Genomic DNA, 9,265 nt, shown 5'->3' on the forward strand with positions numbered 1-9,265 from the left:
AGGTGTGTGCACCCCATCTCCATCAGGTGTATACACCCCATCTCCATCAGGTATGTGCACCCCCATCTCCATCAGGTGTGTACACCCCATCTCCATCAGGTGTGTGTACCCCATCTCCATCAGGTGTGTGTACCCCATCTCCATCAGGTGTGTGTACCCCATCTCCATCAGGTGTATACACCCCATCTCCATCAGGTGTATACACCCCATCTCCATCAGGTGTGTGTACCCCATCTCCATCAGGTGTATACACCCCATCTCCATCAGGTGTATACACCCCATCTCCATCAGGTGTGTGTACCCCATCTCCATCAGGTCTGTGTACCCCATCTCCATCAGGTGTATACACCCCATCTCCATCAGGTGTGTGTACCCCATCTCCATCAGGTGTGTGTACCCCATCTCCATCAGGTGTGTGTACCCCATCTCCATCAGGTGTATACACCCCATCTCCATCAGGTGTATACACCCCATCTCCATCAGGTGTATGCACCCCATCTCCATCAGGTGTGTGCACCCCATCTCCATCAGGTGTGTGCACCCCATCTCCATCAGGTGTGTGTACCCCATCTCCATCAGGTGTGTGTACCCCCATCTCCATCAGGTGTATACACCCCATCTCCATCAGGTGTATACACCCCATCTCCATCAGGTGTATACACCCCATCTCCATCAGGTGTGTGCACCCCATCTCCATCAGGTGTGTGCACCCCATCTCCATCAGGTGTGTGCACCCCATCTCCATCAGGTGTGTGTACCCCATCTCCATCAGGTGTGTGTACCCCCATCTCCATCAGGTGTATACACCCCATCTCCATCAGGTGTGTGCACCCCATCTCCATCAGGTGTGTGCACCCCATCTCCATCAGGTGTATACACCCCATCTCCATCAGGTGTGTGCACCCCATCTCCATCAGGTGTATACACCCCATCTCCATCAGGTATGTGCACCCCCATCTCCATCAGGTGTGTACACCCCATCTCCATCAGGTGTGTGTACCCCATCTCCATCAGGTGTGTGTACCCCATCTCCATCAGGTGTGTGTACCCCATCTCCATCAGGTGTGTGTACCCCATCTCCATCAGGTGTATACACCCCATCTCCATCAGGTGTGTGCACCCCATCTCCATCAGGTGTGTGCACCCCATCTCCATCAGGTGTATACACCCCATCTCCATCAGGTGTATACACCCCATCTCCATCAGGTGTGTGTACCCCATCTCCATCAGGTGTGTGCACCCCCATCTCCATCAGGTGTATACACCCCATCTCCATCAGGTGTATACACCCCATCTCCATCAGGTGTATACACCCCATCTCCATCAGGTGTGTGCACCCCATCTCCATCAGGTGTATACACCCCATCTCCATCAGGTATGTGCACCCCCATCTCCATCAGGTGTGTACACCCCATCTCCATCAGGTGTGTGTACCCCATCTCCATCAGGTGTGTGTACCCCATCTCCATCAGGTGTGTGTACCCCATCTCCATCAGGTGTATACACCCCATCTCCATCAGGTGTATACACCCCATCTCCATCAGGTGTGTGTACCCCATCTCCATCAGGTGTATACACCCCATCTCCATCAGGTGTATACACCCCATCTCCATCAGGTGTGTGTACCCCATCTCCATCAGGTCTGTGTACCCCATCTCCATCAGGTGTATACACCCCATCTCCATCAGGTGTGTGTACCCCATCTCCATCAGGTGTGTGTACCCCATCTCCATCAGGTGTGTGTACCCCATCTCCATCAGGTGTATACACCCCATCTCCATCAGGTGTTTACACCCCATCTCCATCAGGTGTATACACCCCATCTCCATGAGGTGTGTGCACCCCATCTCCATCAGGTGTGTGCACCCCATCTCCATCAGGTGTGTGTACCCCATCTCCATCAGGTGTGTGTACCCCCATCTCCATCAGGTGTATACACCCCATCTCCATCAGGTGTATACACCCCATCTCCATCAGGTGTATACACCCCATCTCCATCAGGTGTGTGCACCCCATCTCCATCAGGTGTGTGCACCCCATCTCCATCAGGTGTGTGTACCCCATCTCCATCAGGTGTGTGTACCCCCATCTCCATCAGGTGTATACACCCCATCTCCATCAGGTGTATACACCCCATCTCCATCAGGTGTGTGCACCCCATCTCCATCAGGTGTATACACCCCATCTCCATCAGGTGTGTGCACCCCATCTCCATCAGGTGTATACACCCCATCTCCATCAGGTATGTGCACCCCCATCTCCATCAGGTGTGTACACCCCATCTCCATCAGGTGTGTGTACCCCATCTCCATCAGGTGTGTGTACCCCATCTCCATCAGGTGTGTGTACCCCATCTCCATCAGGTGTATACACCCCATCTCCATCAGGTGTGTGTACCCCATCTCCATCAGGTGTGTGTACCCCATCTCCATCAGGTGTGTGCACCCCATCTCCATCAGGTGTGTGCACCCCATCTCCATCAGGTGTGTGCACCCCATCTCCATCAGGTGTATACACCCCATCTCCATCAGGTGTATACACCCCATCTCCATCAGGTGTATACACCCCATCTCCATCAGGTGTATGCACCCCATCTCCATCAGGTGTGTGCACCCCATCTCCATCAGGTGTGTGCACCCCATCTCCATCAGGTGTGTGTACCCCATCTCCATCAGGTGTATACACCCCATCTCCATCAGGTGTATACACCCCATCTCCATCAGGTGTGTGCACCCCATCTCCATCAGGTGTGTGTACCCCATCTCCATCAGGTGTATACACCCCATCTCCATCAGGTGTATACACCCCATCTCCATCAGGTGTATACACCCCATCTCCATCAGGTGTGCGCACCCCATCTCCATCAGGTGTGCGCACCCCATCTCCATCAGGTGTATACACCCCATCTCCATCAGGTGTATACACCCCATCTCCATCAGGTGTATACACCCCATCTCCATCAGGTGTGTGCACCCCATCTCCATCAGGTGTGTGCACCCCATCTCCATCAGGTGTGTGCACCCCATCTCCATCAGGTGTGTGTACCCCATCTCCATCAGGTGTATACACCCCATCTCCATCAGGTGTGTGTACCCCATCTCCATCAGGTGTATACACCCCATCTCCATCAGGTGTATACACCCCATCTCCATCAGGTGTGTGCACCCCATCTCCATCAATACACCCCATCTCCATCAGGTGTATACACCCCATCTCCACCAGGTGTGTGCACCCCATCTCCACCAGGTGTGTGCACCCCATCTCCACCAGGTGTGTGCACCCCATCTCCATCAGGTGTGTGCACCCCATCTCCATCAGGTGTGTGCACCCCATCTCCACCAGGTGTGTGCACCCCATCTCCATCAGGTGTATACACCCCATCTCCATCAGGTGTGTGCACCCCATCTCCATCAGGTGTGTGCACCCCATCTCCATCAGGTGTGTGCACCCCATCTCCATCAGGTGTGTGCACCCCATCTCCACCAGGTGTATACACCCCATCTCCATCAGGTGTGTCCACCCCCATCTCCATCAGGTGTGTGTACCCCATCTCCATCAGGTGTGTGCACCCCATCTCCATCAGGTGTGTGCACCCCATCTCCATCAGGTGTATACACCCCATCTCCATCAGGTGTCTGTACCCCATCTCCATCAGGTGTGTGTACCCCATCTCCATCAGGTGTGTGCACCCCATCTCCATCAGGTGTATACACCCCATCTCCATCAGGTGTGTGCACCCCATCTCCATCAGGTGTGTGCACCCCATCTCCATCAGGTGTATACACCCCATCTCCATCAGGTGTCTGTACCCCATCTCCATCAGGTGTGTGCACCCCATCTCCATCAGGTATGTGCACCCCCATCTCCATCAGGTGTGTGCACCCCATCTCCATCAGGTGTATACACCCCATCTCCATCAGGTGTATACACCCCATCTCCATCAGGTGTGTGTACCCCATCTCCATCAGGTGTGTGCACCCCATCTCCACCAGGTGTATACACCCCATCTCCATCAGGTGTGTGCACCCCCATCTCCATCAGGTGTGTGCACCCCATCTCCATCAGGTGTATACACCCCATCTCCATCAGGTGTCTGTACCCCATCTCCATCAGGTGTGTGTACCCCATCTCCATCAGGTGTGTGCACCCCATCTCCATCAGGTGTGTGCACCCCATCTCCATCAGGTGTGTGCACCCCATCTCCATCAGGTATGTGCACCCCCATCTCCATCAGGTGTGTGTACCCCATCTCCATCAGGTGTATACACCCCATCTCCATCAGGTGTATACACCCCATCTCCATCAGGTGTATACACCCCATCTCCATCAGGTGTATACACCCCATCTCCATCAGGTGTGTGCACCCCCATCTCCATCAGGTGTGTGCACCCCATCTCCATCAGGTGTGTGCACCCCATCTCCATCAGGTGTGTGCACCCCCATCTCCATCAGGTGTGTGTACCCCATCTCCATCAGGTGTATACACCCCATCTCCATCAGGTGTGTGCACCCCATCTCCATCAGGTATGTGCACCCCCATCTCCATCAGGTGTGTGTACCCCATCTCCATCAGGTGTATACACCCCATCTCCATCAGGTGTGTGCACCCCATCTCCATCAGGTGTATACACCCCATCTCCATCAGGTGTGTGCACCCCATCTCCATCAGGTATGTGCACCCCCATCTCCATCAGGTGTGTGCACCCCATCTCCATCAGGTGTGTCCACCCCCATCTCCATCAGGTGTGTGTACCCCATCTCCATCAGGTGTGTACACCCCATCTCCATCAGGTGTGTACACCCCATCTCCATCAGGTGTGTACACCCCATCTCCATCAGGTGTGTGTACCCCCATCTCCATCAGGTGTGTGCACCCCATCTCCATCAGGTGTGTGCACCCCATCTCCATCAGGTGTGTACACCCCATCTCCATCAGGTGTGTACACCCCATCTCCATCAGGTGTGTGTACCCCATCTCCATCAGGTGTATACACCCCATCTCCATCAGGTGTGTGCACCCCATCTCCATCAGGTGTGTGCACCCCATCTCCATCAGGTATGTGCACCCCATCTCCATCAGGTATGTGCACCCCCATCTCCATCAGGTGTGTGTACCCCATCTCCATCAGGTGTATGCACCCCATCTCCATCAGGTGTATACACCCCATCTCCATCAGGTGTGTGCACCCCATCTCCATCAGGTGTGTGTACCCCATCTCCATCAGGTGTGTGCACCCCATCTCCATCAGGTGTGTGCACCCCATCTCCATCAGGTGTGTGTACCCCATCTCCATCAGGTGTATACACCCCATCTCCACCAGGTGTGTGTACCCCATCTCCATCAGGTGTGTGCACCCCATCTCCATCAGGTGTGTGTACCCCATCTCCATCAGGTGTATACACCCCATCTCCATCAGGTGTGTGCACCCCATCTCCATCAGGTGTATACACCCCATCTCCATCAGGTGTGTGCACCCCATCTCCATCAGGTGTGTGCACCCCATCTCCATCAGGTGTGTGTACCCCATCTCCATCAGGTGTGTGCACCCCCATCTCCATCAGGTGTATACACCCCATCTCCATCAGGTGTGTTCACCCCATCTCCATCAGGTGTGTGCACCCCATCTCCATCAGGTGTGTGTACCCCATCTCCATCAGGTGTGTGCACCCCATCTCCATCAGGTGTGTGTACCCCATCTCCATCAGGTGTGTGCACCCCCATCTCCATCAGGTGTATACACCCCATCTCCATCAGGTGTGTGCACCCCATCTCCATCAGGTGTGTGTACCCCATCTCCATCAGGTGTGTGCACCCCATCTCCATCAGGTGTATACACCCCATCTCCATCAGGTGTGTGCACCCCATCTCCATCAGGTGTGTGCACCATCTCCATCAGGTGTGTGCACCCCATCTCCATCAGGTGTGTGTACCCCATCTCCATCAGGTGTGTGCACCCCATCTCCACCAGGTGTGTGCACCCCATCTCCATCAGGTGTGTGTACCCCATCTCCATCAGGTGTATACACCCCATCTCCATCAGGTGTGTGCACCCCATCTCCATCAGGTGTGTGCACCCCATCTCCATCAGGTGTGTGTACCCCATCTCCATCAGGTGTGTGCACCCCCATCTCCATCAGGTGTATACACCCCATCTCCATCAGGTGTGTGCACCCCATCTCCATCAGGTGTGTGGACCCCATCTCCACCAGGTGTGTGCACCCCATCTCCACCAGGTGTGTGCCTATAGCACATGCAGAGCCCTGCTCACCCCACTAGCAAACAGTGGCTTCCAAGCCACTCGTCCTAGCCCGCGCCACCTGGGCCCCGCAGCGCCCTCGCGTCCTAGCCGGCACTCGGCCAGGCCCAGGGAGGACGACTGGACTGCGGCCGTCGGGGGAGGCCCGACCTCGCCGGGAGACGCTTCCAGAGTGGACATGGGGACCTGGCGCCACGCAGTGGCCTGAGGCGCGTGGCCGGAGCCGACGCCTGCCCCCGTCGCGCCGGGGTCCCGGGACACTCAGGCCGGACCCCGGCCCGTTTCCCGCGGAGCCACACGCTGGACGAGTCCGGCCCGGCGCTCGGGCCGCCGCGCACCTGCCCGCAGAGGAGGACCTTCCCGGGCGTGCGGAGCCTGGCCCCGCTGCGCGGGCGCGTTAAGTTATTGGACTATCTATGTATTTATTTTGATGGGTCTTTGTCATGACACCGTTTTGTCTTAATATTTTGTTTTTGCATCAGTGTGTCCATTCCAAATAAATGACTCGAGCAGTTAAAAAAAAAAAAAAAAAAAAACGACCGTCACTCATCCTCACTCCTGAAGCCCCTGCACCCCCAATGGGAGGAATACAGTTTCGCGCCTTCCATCTGGCCAGATCCCATCACAGGGCCCGCACCTCTCTCCCAGGCTGTTGGATGGATGGATGACAGCAGATCAGAAGGACTGGCTTGGCCCTTCTCCGTGCCCTGCCACAAAGCTGCAACTTAGCCTCTGAGTCCCCAGGTGACTTTGTGGTGACCGTGTTCTCTCTGGCTCTCGGTGTCCTGACCTATGAGCTGAGGGAGGGGATGAGGTGACACCAAATGCCTCTCCCCACTCTCAGAGTCTCTATCATAGTGCGTATGCCAGAAATTGACTCAGGGACAAATCTTTGAACATCCAGACACTCGATGACAGGAAGTTTGGAAAGAAAAAATATTAATGATGTGAAATTCAAAAACAAAGCAAAATCCGAGTTACATTTGTCAGGAGGCGGCAGAAGCCAGAGCTGATGGGATGACATCACCCAAGCTCACATGTCTTTGTGGGGCGAGATCCTGCAACCCGGGAGCCTCCTCTCTCCCAAGGCCAGAGAAGGGCCCGGGAAGGGGAAACTCAGGGGAGACCTGCGCAGAACTCTGCCCTTCCACCTTCTCCTTCCCTGAAAGGGGTGAGGTGGCCTGTGCCAGCCTGGGCATCTGTCCCTGACAGGGTCAGCCCTGCGTGCAGTGGACAGGTGGGCAGCGTCCAGAACAACCCACCTCCTGCCCCTGCAGGTAACTGGAGAGAGAGGAGCTAAGAGGCTGCCATGCCCCCTGGGTGAGTCATTTGACAGCTTTGACAGAGAAGGGAATTTTCCCTTTTGCTCTGCCGGGAACCTGGCTGTCTAACACGGGAATGTGGCTTCCGTTCCCATTTCCATGCAGACCGACTCCAGCTGCCGGGCTCCCGTGGCTCTTGCCTTTCAAATTTGCATGGCAATGATTGGAGACTGCAGGGGACTGGGAGCCAATTTTTTAGCTGTTGAGCTTATCAATGCAGGAGTCTGCTCAAAGTTAACTTCATCTCGTCCCAGGAAAAGCATCCTCCTCCTTCCCCACGCCCAATCTGATACCTACTTCAAAATGAAAAGAAGAAAAGTTAATAAAAATCTGAAGGCTCGCTAGACAGAACACTTAGCATCGCTGCGGTGATCAAAAATGTGTAAGAATATCTCGCGGAAGATATACACGGAGCTCAGATTAAGAAAGTCTGTCCCCGAGAAACAGGCGGCTTTCTTCTTCAAAGCTCTGGCGTATCAAAGTCTCCTGGAGAAAGAGGAGAAATCGGTGGGAGATGGAAATTGGGTTTTGAAGATGTGTGAATAATTCTCTTCTGGAGAGACAGAAAAGTGCCCTCCAAAGCTCCAAGGAGTTCCCGCGGAAAGGGCAGCTTCCCGTTACCTTCAGTCACGGAAGGTCCCAGAAGGCCAGCACTGCAGACTGCTGGGCCCCAGCCCTCACCGGCTCTGGAGGAAGACACTGAGGCACGGTGGGGAGGCGTTTCCCGGTGCAAACCTTGCCGGGGTGTTAATGTGCTGAGCAGACACTGGGCCTGAGGTGTGGACCCTTTCTGGATGTCAGCTGAGCGTCAGAGGAAGCGGGGACTCCGGTGGTTCAGTCTGTGATGCCCGGTGGGCGCTGCGGGAGGCCGTGCGGGCAGAGTGTGCCACAGAGCCAGGCTGAGCACCCGGCGGCCCCGCGCTCCGTGCCAAGCTCTCCTGCAGGCAGCAGGAGGCCGTCTCAGAAACACACACGCCAGGCCCACGTCCTGGGTCTACCAGCCACCAGCCAGGGGACCTCGTGGCTTACCTGACTCTCCTCCCAGCTTTTTCATAGGTCGCCATGGTGCTGCCGGCATTAGCTTCTGAGACATTCATAAAGCATTCAGGAGTGCCCCACGACCTTCACGAAATAAGACGAACCCCAGGCCAACGTCCTTCTCACGCCCGAAGTCCAGGAAACAAAAGAAGCTTGTGGGGGAGGGGCCTGCAGGGTGGCACCTGCCCCTGGAAAGGGACTGCACCAGGCTCAGAGGCCGCAGGTCCCAGGCTCTGCAGGCTGAGCTGGCACCTGCTCATGCTGGCGCAGAGGGACCTGCTGGGAGCGGGGCCCAGGCTGGCCCAGAGGTGTGAAGCTGGGGTGTGTGCTGTGCTGGCCGCCTGCGGGTAGTTGGGTAGTCCACAGACCCCGCAAACTTGCCGCCCAACCCTGCCCACCTTCCCCCAGGTTAATGTAGCCAATTGATGTCATTGCAATCAAAATCTCATTAGAACATTTCCACAACCTGACAAAAAGATACTCAAATCTACCTGGAAAAATAAATAGCCAGGAATAGCCAATGAATATTGTGGAAATGGAGAATAGTGGGAAAAAAACTTTCACGTCAAACCCAGGCTGTGTTATTATTCACAGCAACGACGGCCGAGGGTTTGGAAAACATCTGATTTCCTGATTGAAATGCCCTTC

At 55.3% G+C, this 9,265-nt stretch overlaps 1 long non-coding RNA gene across 1 annotated transcript; it reads right to left on the bottom strand.

The window, feature by feature from the left end:
• Nucleotides 1–6,663: 6,663 nt before the first annotated feature.
• LOC123640351 lies at nt 6,664–8,826 on the bottom strand. The gene is made up of 3 exons (XR_006735955.1): nt 8,609–8,826; nt 8,201–8,517; nt 6,664–8,065 (listed from the first exon to the last, which is right to left on the bottom strand). It is a non-coding gene; the product is annotated as an uncharacterized LOC123640351 (long non-coding RNA).
• Nucleotides 8,827–9,265: the final 439 nt, after the last annotated feature.

Source organism: Lemur catta, chromosome 6 (genome assembly GCF_020740605.2).
Source record: "Lemur catta isolate mLemCat1 chromosome 6, mLemCat1.pri, whole genome shotgun sequence".
NCBI lineage: Eukaryota > Metazoa > Chordata > Mammalia > Primates > Lemuridae > Lemur > Lemur catta.